Here is a 12,987-nt window from a genome sequence, read left to right on the forward strand (position 1 = left end):
CATGATTTTCCGGAAATGCTTTTAATGGAAAAGTTTTTCATTAAAAGCATTTTCGGAACAGAGCATCTAGATTGGCACAGACGCTTTTCCACAAAAGCACGTTTTTCGGAAAAGCGTCCGTGCCAATCTAGACACGCTTTTCCGCAAAAAAGCCCCGATCACCATTTTCGCGATCAGGGCTTTTTTGCGGAAAACAAATCTGAGCTGTCTATACTGGCCCTTTTGCGCAAAAGTTTTGTGCAAAAGGACTTTTTCCCGAACGGGAGCAGCATAGTATTTCCGCAAGAACACTGACAATCTTACATGAGATCATCAGTGCTTTTGCAGAAATTCAAGCGGCCAGTGTAGACAGCTGACAAGTTTTTCTGGAAAAGTGGCTGATTTTCTGGAAAAACTGGCCAGTCTAGACACAGCGAACAAGTAACACTTCTGCTCTGCTGTATCAGTTGGAGTCTTGTGTCCAGTTCGGCTGCCACATCTCAGGAACGATGTGGCCAAATTGGACAAGGTCTACAGAAAAGCAATAAAAATTATTAAAGTTCTAGTAAACATGAGCTCTAAGTGAAGTCTGAAAGAATTGGAGACTGAGGGGGAACATTATAACAGTCTTCAAGTACCTACAAGATTGTTACAAGGAGGAGTGAGAAAAAGTGTTCTCCTTAATCTCCAAAGATACTGCAAAGAATTATGAGTTAAAACTAGAAGAGCAGTTTGGGTTGGACATTAGGAAAAACTTCCTATCAGGGTTGTTCAGCACTTGGAATTTCTATTGCAGGTTAGACAAACACCTGTCAGGGAAGGTCTATGTAATACTTAGTCCTTCCAGGAATGCAGGGGATGGACCAGATGCCCTCTCGGGGTCCCTTCCAGTACTAAATTTCTGTGATCCAGACATGGGTAAGAACCCAGGGCAGAGGCCAAGGATGGCGTAGAACAGCATGTGAAAGAGCAACCTGAACGCAGCATCCTGGCTCCCCCGAAGCAGACAGAGCAGGGAGGGGCAGTTTTCAGAACAAAAAGGGCTGATGGCCCAGGGAAGGATTTCAGCAGAGACAGGGACCAGGGAAGGATCAGGGGCAATGTGGTTTTCAGGAGCAAACATGACATCATTGCAAGGAATGGGGGACACTAATGATGCCCACTTCAGCACTGTCTCTCCCCACAGAGGCACCTTCCAGACAGCCCAGTAAGTATTGCAGGGACGGTGATGGACATCACATTTGCCACAGAGTGGTCACTCTGGTGGGTCTGACAGGCGCGACATGAAACTCACATTCACTTTTGCTATTTGGTGCTGAAGGAGGCAGCACGGTGGGAAGGGCGGAGCAGAAAGCTTGCCAAAGAAAACCAACCCTTTGAATATGGCTTATGGGCCAGGACAAGGGTAGGGGATAAAAGCCATTGGGCAGTGTTGTGTCAGCTAAGGTAGTTCTTCTTCGAGTGCTTGCTCATGTGCATTCGAATTAGGTGCACACACACCGCGTGCGTGGATTCCAGAGCCTCCTTTCCTCAGCAGTATCCATCGGGTCATTAGGGAGCCCCATGGAGTGGCGCCACCTAATGATGAATAAGTACCCCTGCTGGCCCTCCCCTCCCTCAGTTCCTTCTTAGAGCCCGTGACAGAAGCTGGAACAACTTGTCTTTCTGACTTTACGCCCCAGCGTGTAGATAGTTCTCCTTTGAAGTTGTTCTTTCTAGTGTAAATCGTTGGCAACTAGTTAGGTAGGTTTTAGCATTAACGTGCCTGTCCCCTATGAGAGAGGGTGATGCCAGGTCCACAGGGTTTTAAGCTTTGTGCGACCTGTTCAAAGCCAATGCCCTGCAGGGACCCCCAAGACTCTTGTTTGAAGTGTCTGGGTGATGGCCACCTTAGAGATCGTTGCAAAATCTGCAAGGATTTTAAATCCTGCACAAAGAGGGAGAGAGATTCCCGTCTGAAGCTACTTCTTACAGAGTCCGCACTTCAGCTGGCGTCAAAATGGGCACCGATAGTGAGGATGCACCGGTGTCGGTACGTGAAGTCTCAGCGGCACCGGTACATACCTCAGCACTGAAAAAGGCTACAGTACTGAGGCACTGTTCCCAGTCTCGGGACGAAAGAAGAGGAGACAACCAAGAAGGAGATCTCCGGGGTAGCAAGGGCCTGGGAGTCTGCACCGGGCTCGCACTCTGAAAGAACACTCACCTCCGCACTATCGAGACATTCCAGGGCTGCTAGGCACCGGTTGGACTAGACCAGGACAAGGTCAAGAAGGGCCTTTACATGTGGACCGACCATCCACCCCTGAGACCATTGGCACTGCGAGGGAGCTGATAGAGCTCACCAGTCTTGTCTCTGGCACTGGACCAGACATCTCAATGGATCAGACACGTGGGGCAGACAAGTCACATACCTCTGGCACTGGTAGCCTTGGTGGCACCAGGCACCTCCGTGACAGCAGGGGCCTGGTCAGCACTGGGAACCGCGTTGACACCGGGAACATCATTGGCACAGTCGGCCTTGTTGGTACCAGAACCTTCGTTGGTACCGGGTCCCTTGTCAGCACCAGTAGCTCCATCGGCACCAGAAGGGCAGCCATCCTCGGCACAAGGATGGGCGGTGCACGGGAATGGGAGAAGCAGCTCACAGATGAGGTCCCTCCTCCAGTGCTCCAGGGAAGACCAGAGTCCAACGCCAGGCACCAGAACAGGCACCTCTTGCAGGCGCCCTGTATCGTTGTTCGACCTCTCCTCCGTTGGCTTGGGCTAGGGAGTCACCTAATTTGAATGCACACGAGTAAGCCATCGAAGAAAAAAAAATATTACTTACCTGTAGCTGTTGTTCTATGAAATGTGTTGCTCATGATCACTCAACACCTGCTCTACCTCTCATTCATCAGAGTTTATCCAACAAAAAGGATCTGAGGGAGGGGAGGGCCGGGCCAGCATTGGTAGTTATTCATCATTATGTCGGCTTCGTTTTAGGTGGCTACCTGCTGGCCCAACGGATACCACTGAGGAGAAAAGGCTCCAGAATCCATGCACATGGTGTGCACACACTTAATATGAATGGCCATTAGCAACACATCACAAACAACAACAGTTACATTGGTACTGCATGTCCTCTGCTCTGAGGCTCAGGACTCAGGTGGAAAAACATCTTTCAGAGTGAACATAAAGAAGATGATCTTTTCGCATTCTGATTTCTTGCCAAACTCAAAGAGGCAGCAGAACAGGGGCGAGCCCTCAGGGCCTGGCCCCATGTACTGCAGATCTGAATAAGAGCAGAAGCCCTGGCAGATGACTGTGGGTTTCATCCAGCTTTCTGGATTTAAGGGTTCCTTGTTGAGGTACAAGCCTAAATCTTTCCGCTCCTCGGAGCTTGTAGGATGAGAATAGAGGACCCACGTGTCCTGCTCTGACTGAACTCCAGCGGGTATTGGGAAGCCAATAACACTCCCATGACAGCCCCAGGGAGGTTCCACCAGTTTTCTAAAGACACCCTGACTCTTAAAGTCCCTCCCCTCAGTGTCGCTCACAGCCTGGACTCTGGGTCCCCCTTTCTTTCTAGCGTTGCAGTACAGCACTGACTTGCCTTCCCTTTTCAATTCAACCATCTGGCATTCCCCAGCATTCTCTGCTAGATAGTTCCCCCTTCTCCAGGTCTCCCCCTGGTCATCACTAACAAAGCAAAAGGGGTGGGGGGACAGAGAACTATTGTCATGTATTCAATAGGCATGTGCTGGAATCACTAGACTCTTAACCTCATTGTTTAGCTGTAAACAGTGGCCTGGTCCCACTGCAAAGGTGGCCCAGTGCTCGGGTACTATGTCACTGTTAGTGAGATCCTTCACAGGGCTCCAGGAGACTCCGTTGTCAGCGCTGGTGACCTGGCACAGACGGGCCTTGTTTTCCTTTTTCCTGATCTGTTCTTGCTCAGAGACGTTTCCCTCCACAGCTATAAAGAACAGAACAATGTTTCCATCCTCTCCATCTATCTTGTACACGGGACATGGGTTCATGGGGCTGTGCGCTACTACACGGTCTTTCTGTGTATCCAATTTCACATTCTCGACAATGATCTGCATTGGTTCCCACTGCCATGTGGTGGCGTGAAGGGGGAGAAAGGAAAAAACACAGATTAAATAAATCCATATTACCCACGACAGATACTTGCATTACACATTTAGGACAGAAACGAGAGGCACCAAAGCCAAGCGAGTGATAAGAGCAGGGCACCGGAAATTGATGGTTCACATGCCAGGGCTGCCACTGACATGCTGTGATATTCAGAAAACTAAATCAAGAGACTGATTTTCACACGTATGAAACCCCCAGAAATCAGGTACCCGGCTTCAGTCATCCATGTCTGTAATGTTGGTTTCGTGACTTGCCTGAACGAGACGGCAAGTGAGAATCAGAGCTCTGGTCCAGACCCTACAGGTCCTGACTCCCTTGTGCTTGGCTGATATTTAATAGCTCATAGCACGGCCAGGGAACTATGGAGTAGGAGGGTTAGAAGAGACTGCAGGGCCAGCTAGTCTGTATAAGCCATTGTTATTGAACATGTATCTAGCCAGAGTGCTCTGAGACCTCAGTTGTGATAGGCGGAGCCCATGCGGCTTGCCTCCCAGCCCACCTCTTTCTGCCTTTGGTCTCTGGATCCGTGCCAGTGACGCTCTGCTGCTGTCTCCCTGCCTGGCTCCCTGCACACAGCGGGGATGCCCTAGCAAGCCTATTGCACACACACCTCTCTGGTCCCCTGTTCTGGTCCTGCACCCGGTTTACTGCCCGCTGAATAAGCAAACCAAGCAAAGTGGCCATGAGCCGTCGATGAAGGTACCTCCAGTCCCTTCGGCTGAGGCCCTGCCCACCTACAGGTGCCAAGTCCCCTTCTGTCCCCCCCCACCAGCATGGGTAGGCGAAAAGGCCATGTGGGTGCATGGCCCTCAGTCTCCCTGATCCAGAGCACAGAGAGGGAGGAGAGCACGTGATCCCAGATTCCCTGGTTGGAGCAGGTGTTCTGGGGGTGGAGTGTGGGCGGAGCCAGGCTGGTGTTTTGGGAACCCTGGGCTGGGCTACCGGACAGCCATGAAGTAGCTTCAATGGAACGTGCATTACCTGAACGGTGCGCTTAGCATCGTCGTACGCGCCTTTCTGCATGACGATCCGCTTGGCACTTTCGTCCTTCTTACCCGCCCGCTGCTCAGCAAAAGCCAGGATGGTGCGGGACTTCTCAATGTAGAGCAGGGCCGGGATTCGATACTTCGATGAACTCTCTTGGAATAACTCATCTACTTGTAGGACAGGAACCAAAAGCTCCAAGCTGGGGGAACGGCACAAAATGGGTCATGATCTAAGTTCCTGTAAGCTGTGGCCCCACCGCTTCCATTACACCTGGTGCAGAGGCTCAGGGCTGCTGCAATCTCTCTCCCTAAGCCCTGGAGCTACTGGGGATGTGTGAGGGGACGCATCCCTGCCAGCCGCAACCACAAGCTTACTGCCCCCACCTCGTCTGCCCCAGCATGGAGCTGCCATGGCCAGGGGTAAGGTGGCCACTTCTGGCCATGCCCAGCAGGGAGCCACTCAGGTAAGTCTGAGCCCCACCTCACTGCCCCACCTTGAGCCGCCCAAGCCCTGCACCCCAAAGCTCCCAGCCCCTCACCAAAGCCCATGTCCCCAGCCCGGAGCCTTACCACCTCCTGGGCCCCAACACCCAACCCAGAGACTATACCCTCTTCTGCCTCCCGATCCCTCATCCCCTGCCCCACCCCAGAGCCTGACCCAGCATCAGTGATCGCTCCCTCCCTCCCCTCCTGGATATGCGTCTATGGGCCCTCCCCGTTCTTGGCACCTCCTCCTCCGCCACCTACAACCTAGCAGGGAGGAGTGGCCGACCTTTCCATTTCCCTCCCCCAGCATTCATCCCCATCCCACTGACTGTGATGGGGAAACTGCAAGTGGAAACCTACTGACCTCACCACCTGGCCTCCTGATCCCTCCCCCAGGGGTGTCACCTCGACGGCTGCTGCCCAACGGCCTGTCCTTGCTCCCTCTCAGGCATCGGCAGTGACAGGCACAGGGTGGGCTCTGCTGTTACCATGTTCCCTAGACCCCCATCCCTGGGGGAGCCTCACCGTTCCCAACCCCAGCAGTAGGAAGGACTCAGGGTATGTCTACACTGCCACCCTAGTTCGAACTAAGGTGGCTAATATAGGCATTCAAAGTTGCAAATGAAGCCCAGGATTTAAATATCCCGGGCTTCATTTGCATCTTGCTGGGCGCTGCCATTTTTAAATCCCCATTAGTGCGGACTCCGTGCCCGTGGCTACACGCGTCACGGAGTAGGTAGTTCAAATTAGGCTCTCTAATTCTAACTACTGGTACACCTCGTTCCACGAGGGGAGAGGATGTCTGAACATTGCCACCTAACGAGTTTTGTGAGTCGGGGGTTCCACGTGGGAGCAGAGCAGAAGAAAAGAGGCTGAGCTGGGGGAGGAAGAGTGGGAGAACGTTGTTTGTCGCTCGTGGTGCTCAGGGATGAAATTGAATCAGAAATTGGAGTAACTCATAGAATCATAGAATCATAGAGCAGGAAGAGACTTCAAGAGGTCATGAAGTCCAGCCCCCCTACCCAAGGGAGGACCAATCCCAACTAAATCATCTCAGCCAGAGCTTTGTCAAGCGGAGACTTAAACACCTCTAGGAATAGAGATTCCACCACCTCCCTAGCTAACACGTTCCAGTGCTTCACTACCCTCATAGTGAAATAGTTTTTCCTAATATCCAACCTAGACCTCTCCCACTGTAACTTGAGACCATTGCTCCTTGTTCTGCCGTCCATCACTACTGAGAACAGCCTCTCTCCATCCTCTTTGGAACCTCCATTCAGGAAGTTGAAGACTTCTATCAAATCCCCCCTCACTCTTCTCTTCTAAAGGCAAAACAAACTCAAATCCCTCAGCCTCTCCTCATAGGTCATGTGCTCTAGCCCCTAATCATTTTGGTTGCCCTCCACTGGACCCTCTCCAATGAGATCACATCCTTCCTGTATTTGGGGGCCCAGAACTGGACACAATACTCCAGGTATATGTCCACACTACGCCTCCATGATTTTTCCAGAGACTGAGATAAGGCTGACTGGTCTGTAGTTCCCTGGATTGTCCTTCTTCCCTTTCTTAAAGATGGGCACTACATTTGCCTTTTTCCAATCATGTGGGATTTCTCCCTATCTCCCGACTATTCAAAGATAATGGCCAAAGGCTCCTCAATGACATTTGCCAAGTCCCTCAGTATTCTCGGATGCATTAAGTCCGGACCCACGGATTTGTGTACGTTTAGCTTTTCTAAATAGTCCCTAACCTGTTCTTTCCCCACCAAGGGCTGTCCACTTTTGTCCCATATAGTGCATTTGTCTGGGAGCTGACCTTGTCCGTGAATACAGAGGCAAAGAAAGCATTGAGTACTTCAGCTTTCCCCACATCATCTGTCACTAGGTTACCTCCTTCATCCAGTAGGGGCCACACACCCTCATTGATCACCCTCTTATTGTTAACATGCCTGTAGAAAGCTTTGTTACCCTTCACATCCACTCGGGGAAGCCCAGCGAGCTGTAGAGAAAGGAAAAGCTGCGCCGGAGCTAACAACGGGCTCTGTGCCTGTTGGGGAGCGATCCGCTCTCTGCCAAAGATGCAGGTGGTAGAGATAAAGGAAGAGCCGGGTCAGTGTCAGGCAGCTGGGGCAGGTGAGAAAACGCTGTTGGCAGGAGCAAGCAGATGTGGCTCAGATCCCCGGGCAGCTCGAAATCAGACCCTGGTGACAGCGGGAAGGAGTCCAGGAGCTGGGAAGTGCGATGCGGTAGTGAGGGGACAGGCGCACGCAGAGCTGGCAGCAGAGAGACCAGCCCCGGCACTTACGGTGCCCGACACGGGATTAACCTGGTGCCCCCCTGTCCGAGGAGGCAAGAATGTGGCTGCAACACAGGTGGGGCTTCGCTCAGGGACCGGGCTCCACATTGCAGAGTGCGGGAGGGTAGTGATTCCCTCCCCGCTGGCGGTGCAAGCTGCTCTCTGATCTGCACTTCCGGCAGCCTGCGGGTCACTCCGTGGGGAAGGCCGGAACCCTCCAGCTGGCTGCCCAGACAGAGAGTCACTTTCACTTTCTTAGCAGCCGGGCAGCAGGAGCACCAGCTCCCCAGGTCCAGCCGGCGGGACACTCTGTGGGGTGGGGGCTGCATTCAGCGCCAGAAAACAGGGAGTCAGGGGCTGGGGGGCTCCACGTTGCAGGGCCAGGGGAGAAGAACATCATCACCATGGGTATGTCTACACTACCCCACTAGTTTGAACTAGCGGGGTAATGTAGGCATACCGCACTTGCAAATGAAGCCCGGGATTTGAATTTCCCGGGCTTCATTTGCATAAGCGGGGAGCCGCCATTTTTAAATCCCCGCTGGTTCGAACCCCGTGCAGCGCGTGGAACGAGATGTACCGGTAGTTCGGAATAGGCACCCTAGTCCGAACTACCTAGTTCGAGCCCCGTGTAGCCGCGCTGCACGGGGTTCGAACCAGCGGGGATTTAAAAATGGCGGCTCCCCACTTATGCAAATGAAGCCGGGGAAATTCAAATCCCAGGCTTCATTTGCAAGTGCGGTATGCCTACATTACCCCTCTAGTTCGAACTAGGAGGGTAGTGTAAACATACCCTATGTTACTTATCACGCAGAAGAGCCAGTAAAACAGGGTTCCACCAAATCTGGCGCTGCCTGGCCCACCTCACCTCATCCCAGTGGCAGGGGGGGACTCACCGAGGGGTGGCCCCACCCAGCCTTTCCCAGAGAGACACCAGCACAGCAGCACCCTCCCGCCGAATGCGCCAGTCCACCTCACTGGGCTGGACCAACCCTGCTCTTACCTGCTTCCTGTGTGATCCATTTTGGGGGTGTTGCTCCAAATTTAGAGAAGAAGGTGCCTGGTGACGGCTCTGGCTACACAAATGCTGCCTCACGTGCCCTGCCAGAAAGAACAAGCAGAGAGGTGCAGAAAGTGACATGGATTAGGAGCCAGATTCTCATTAGAGGAGGATGAAGTGTTGGTTCCTCTCTCCAATGGTGTCGCAGACAGAGAGAGCAACCTGTGGGCCGGCTACTAGAAGCAGGGTGAGATGTTACCTCAGGCTGTCGCTGATACAGCACCCCAGGAGTGGAGTCAAGGACTGAGTCTCAGGAACTGCAGGGGAGTTATAAAAGGGCTTCAGCAGTGATGTAGCCACCAGCAGATGACAAACAGAAAAGGGAGCGCAACGGGTGGAACCTCAGGAGGTGGAGTCCAGTGTTCTCCCAGAGGAGGTGACTGGTGATATAAAGGCTGAGGCATGTGGAGCCCAGGGGGAGGAGACTCCATTAGAGTCCGCCCCTGGGAGTGAAGGACGATGCCTTTGTTAGAATTGAAAGTTTTATTCTTTTTATATTTCTTGTCTTAGGTATAGTAATATAGTAGTAATGTAGCAATAATATAGCAATATAAGGCATATATATTAACATACATTTAATATTTTAGAAATTAAGTCCTTTCAGTTGAAGGTCTATTTTCTTTGTTCTGAAGTTTAGTAAATGTCCTAAAGTAGAAAAACAGTTCTGGGTATTGAGGCTGCGTTAATAAGATTACAGGAATTCTGCTAATGTGCAAGGCCAAAGCCTTAATTGCTTGATTTACAATTGCAGATCTGTAACCTCCAGAGTTCTTGTAAATGTTGCTCATGTGTGTGAATGTGTCGAGATAAGATGAAAAGTCATATGGTTTTGGAACCAGATGGCTGAAGAAGGGGGAGTGAGTGAGCATGGGCAAGGCCAGAGGACGAAACAACCTGACTGAAGAGGAGCCCTCTATAACCATCGATGTATACCCCCTACTTACAAGAAGATCGGATAATTGGTAGATTGACAACCTTAAAGTGGAGCAAGCATCCCGAAATGACAATTGATTAGGATGAGCCTTCAAGAGATGTTTGGGAACGATTGACATCAACAAGATAACATTCCGGTCACAAGATGACAGAGCAGAATCCATGGATTTCAACAAGAGAAACGGATTATAAAAAGCAGGGTGTTTTGCTATGGAACTTGGGTTTGTCTTGCCAACAAATCCAGAGGAGCAGACTCTGGACTGGTAACTATGACATTGTCTGACGAGACTTTGTGTGTATGGTGTTTGTGTGTATGAGTGATTGAAAAGCATATGCAACTGTTGTATTCTCAATAAATGCAGCGTACTGCCTTTTCCCCTATAAAAGATCTTGTGTGCTTCATTTAAGCATAACACCTTTAGAAACTGTGATTGTTCAGGGACCAGAAGACACGGAGTCACAGGTGACGCAAGTAGCTACGGTCTGTGATGTGCTAATCTCTAGGCTACCACAGAGAGACAACAGCCAAGGGATGCCATTCCCACTCCTCCACCCAGCACTACACTGGCACAATACAGGCCAAGAGACCAGCCCCTTCTGGTGGGTTATTGGCATTTGATCCATCACCAGCATTGCTCAAGTCCCTTACATTGTGTGGCCCCTCTTTACTTCCTTGGTGTTTACCTGGTGTACCTATGAAACATCTAGTTCCATCTCCATTTAACCGAGGACTGCCCTGACCCAGTGTGGAGAAGCGCTAAGGGAGGACATAGGTGTTGTATGAAATGTTACTGTTCTCGCCCAGACCCAGGATTGCACTCAGGGAAAGTTCCGATACTCTGGTTGTTGGGGTACATACATCCAACCATCCAGCTATCACCCATATAGGCATGTACAACGTTTAAAGGCCAGGGCGCCTGGCCGTGAGTACCTCCATTGAGGGAAGGAAGGGGCAAGCCTGGGACTGGCTATCACGCTGTTTCTCCCTCTGAATCTCTGGGCTCTTGGAAGGCTGAGGAGAGAGGGTTCGGGAATACGAGGCCCCACAGCTGGGCTCTGGGGACAGACGGGGTGCAGGTATCTGGTCTGGAGGGGGCCATGGTTGGGCCCTGGAGAGGAGTCTGGTTGGATGTATTGACTGCACGGAGACATGCAGGGGAGTCTGTGGAGGGAGGCTTGTGGGTGCCTGGCTCCCGGCTGGGCTTGTGGAGGGGAGCATAGTGGGGCTGCCAAACAGGAACTGGGCTGTCAGAGGGGTTTCTTTAACTCTCTGCTCCCAGGAGACTGTTTGGGTCTGTCTGTTACAGACACAGTTGCTGACAGCGGTGCTGAAATAAATCACCAAAATACCTGAAGCTCACGTGGCCACGCTGTGGTATTTTGACAAACACCTTTGCAGCATTCTGAACTCCTGTGCGCAGAGGACGGAACGTGTTGGTGCAGAAAGCCCCAGGAGCAAGGCCGAGCTAGGGCTAAGTTAGCGTACGACTGTTTGGGACCTTTCACCTGGGTGATGGGGATGAGCTAATGCCCGCACAGGGCTGTAGCCTTGAACATAGATAGAGAAAGGAGGCATCGCAGCAGGTTGGTGTAGGGTAGCTAAGTCCATGCTCCCTTTTCTACTGAAGAGGTGTGTCACAAAGAAGGAACCGAAAAGCCCCGATAGGCAGAAGTAAGGGACGCTGCACTGCAGCAGTTCAGTCCCTTCAGTTCCCCCAGTCTGCTCCCCGACCTGCCACCCTCAGTTTACCTGGCTGTTTGGGAGATCCCAAGAGGGGATAGCGACCTCTCGACCGGCTCAGAATGCGGTCGCCATCAAAGGAAGAGAGGGGAACTTGCCCCTGTCCCTCTGGTTTTTTTCTAGGGACTTGTTTGAAGTGTGAAACATGGTTTGGGGTGTTATTTCCTGTTGGTGTCAGTGAAGAGACACCTTCCGCTTTAGAGATAAGGACAGCAGTGTGACTGCATAGTGTCCGATAAGACTTATAAGAACATATCATAAGAACGGCCGTACTGGGTCAGACCAAAAGTCCATTTAGCCCAGTAGCCTGTCTCCCGACAGTGACCAGCACCAGGTGCCCCAGAGAGGGTGGACCGAAGACAATGATCAAGCGATTTGTCTCCTGCCATCCCTCTCCAGCCTCTGACTGTGTTGTTATACTGTGTTGCTTGTGTCCTTAACACAGTTCATTTGTACTGTTTTGAAAATAAAACAAAAATGTCCCTGCTTTATTTGAAGTGCTACTCTGGGGTGGGGCTGAAGAGGAGGGGTTCACTGTGCAGGGGCGCTAGCAATCTGGCCACAAAATGTCGACAGTGAGAGGAAGAAAAACTGGTTTGATCGGTTTTCACTTTTGGTGACTTTTCCATGTCGACAGCACTTTTGTCGCCAAACCTCCCCACTGTGGACACAGCCTCAGAGTACAGGCTGGGATGCTGCCGTAGCCCCAGGACAAACAAGGCCCAGGCTGTAGCCCCAGCAAAATAAGCCAACCCCACATTTGCCTCCCTTCCTCTCCCAGCCCATGCCCATCCCTGTGTTCCACGGGATCCCTGCTTTCCTTCCAGTCCCAGCACTCACCTCGCCTGCTCGTCTTCATCTCCTGCCTCTTCCCTAGGAGCTTGTGTGGACAGAATTCCTCCTAGAGCCAACACCATGTACCCCCGTCCTATACCCCAACACTGCTTCAGCCTGGACCCCGTCCTGCACTCCAGTGACCTCCCACAGCGTGCACCCCTCACCCCCTCCGGCTCACAGATCCCTTAGTTCTGACCCAAAACCCATTCCCCTCTCCCAGCCTAGTGAAAGTGAGTGAGGGTGGGGGAGATGATGGAGAGAGGAGGGGATGCAGTGGGAGGAGCCTGAGAGAAGGGGCGGAGCATGGGGGAAGAGGCAGAGTGGATCCCGGGCTGTGCTGCCCGTTACCAGTGATGGGCTAAGAGGGGTGCAGCGCTGCTGCAGCCCAGGGAGTTTTGTGAGTCGGGTCCCGTGGGAGCGGAGCGGAGGGAAGGGGCAGGCTGCGGGAGAACACGGCTCTCCTCGTGGTGCTCGGGGGATGAAATCGAGTCCGACATTGGAGTCACTGGGGAGCCCAGCGAGCTGCGGGG

General features: G+C 52.2%; 1 pseudogene across 1 annotated transcript; it reads right to left on the reverse strand.

The window, feature by feature from the left end:
* Window positions 1-169: 169 nt before the first annotated feature.
* LOC102443493 (sialidase-2-like) lies at window positions 170-12,537 on the reverse strand (annotated as a pseudogene). Its single transcript, XR_016350389.1, has 3 exons — window positions 12,461-12,537; window positions 5,101-5,305; window positions 170-4,076 (listed from the first exon to the last, which is right to left on the reverse strand). The product of XR_016350389.1 is annotated as a sialidase-2-like (transcript).
* Window positions 12,538-12,987: the final 450 nt, after the last annotated feature.

The sequence above is a fragment of the Pelodiscus sinensis genome, chromosome 10, assembly GCF_052426305.1.
Source record: "Pelodiscus sinensis isolate ZL-2025 chromosome 10, ASM5242630v1, whole genome shotgun sequence".
In the NCBI taxonomy this organism is placed as follows: domain Eukaryota; kingdom Metazoa; phylum Chordata; order Testudines; family Trionychidae; genus Pelodiscus; species Pelodiscus sinensis.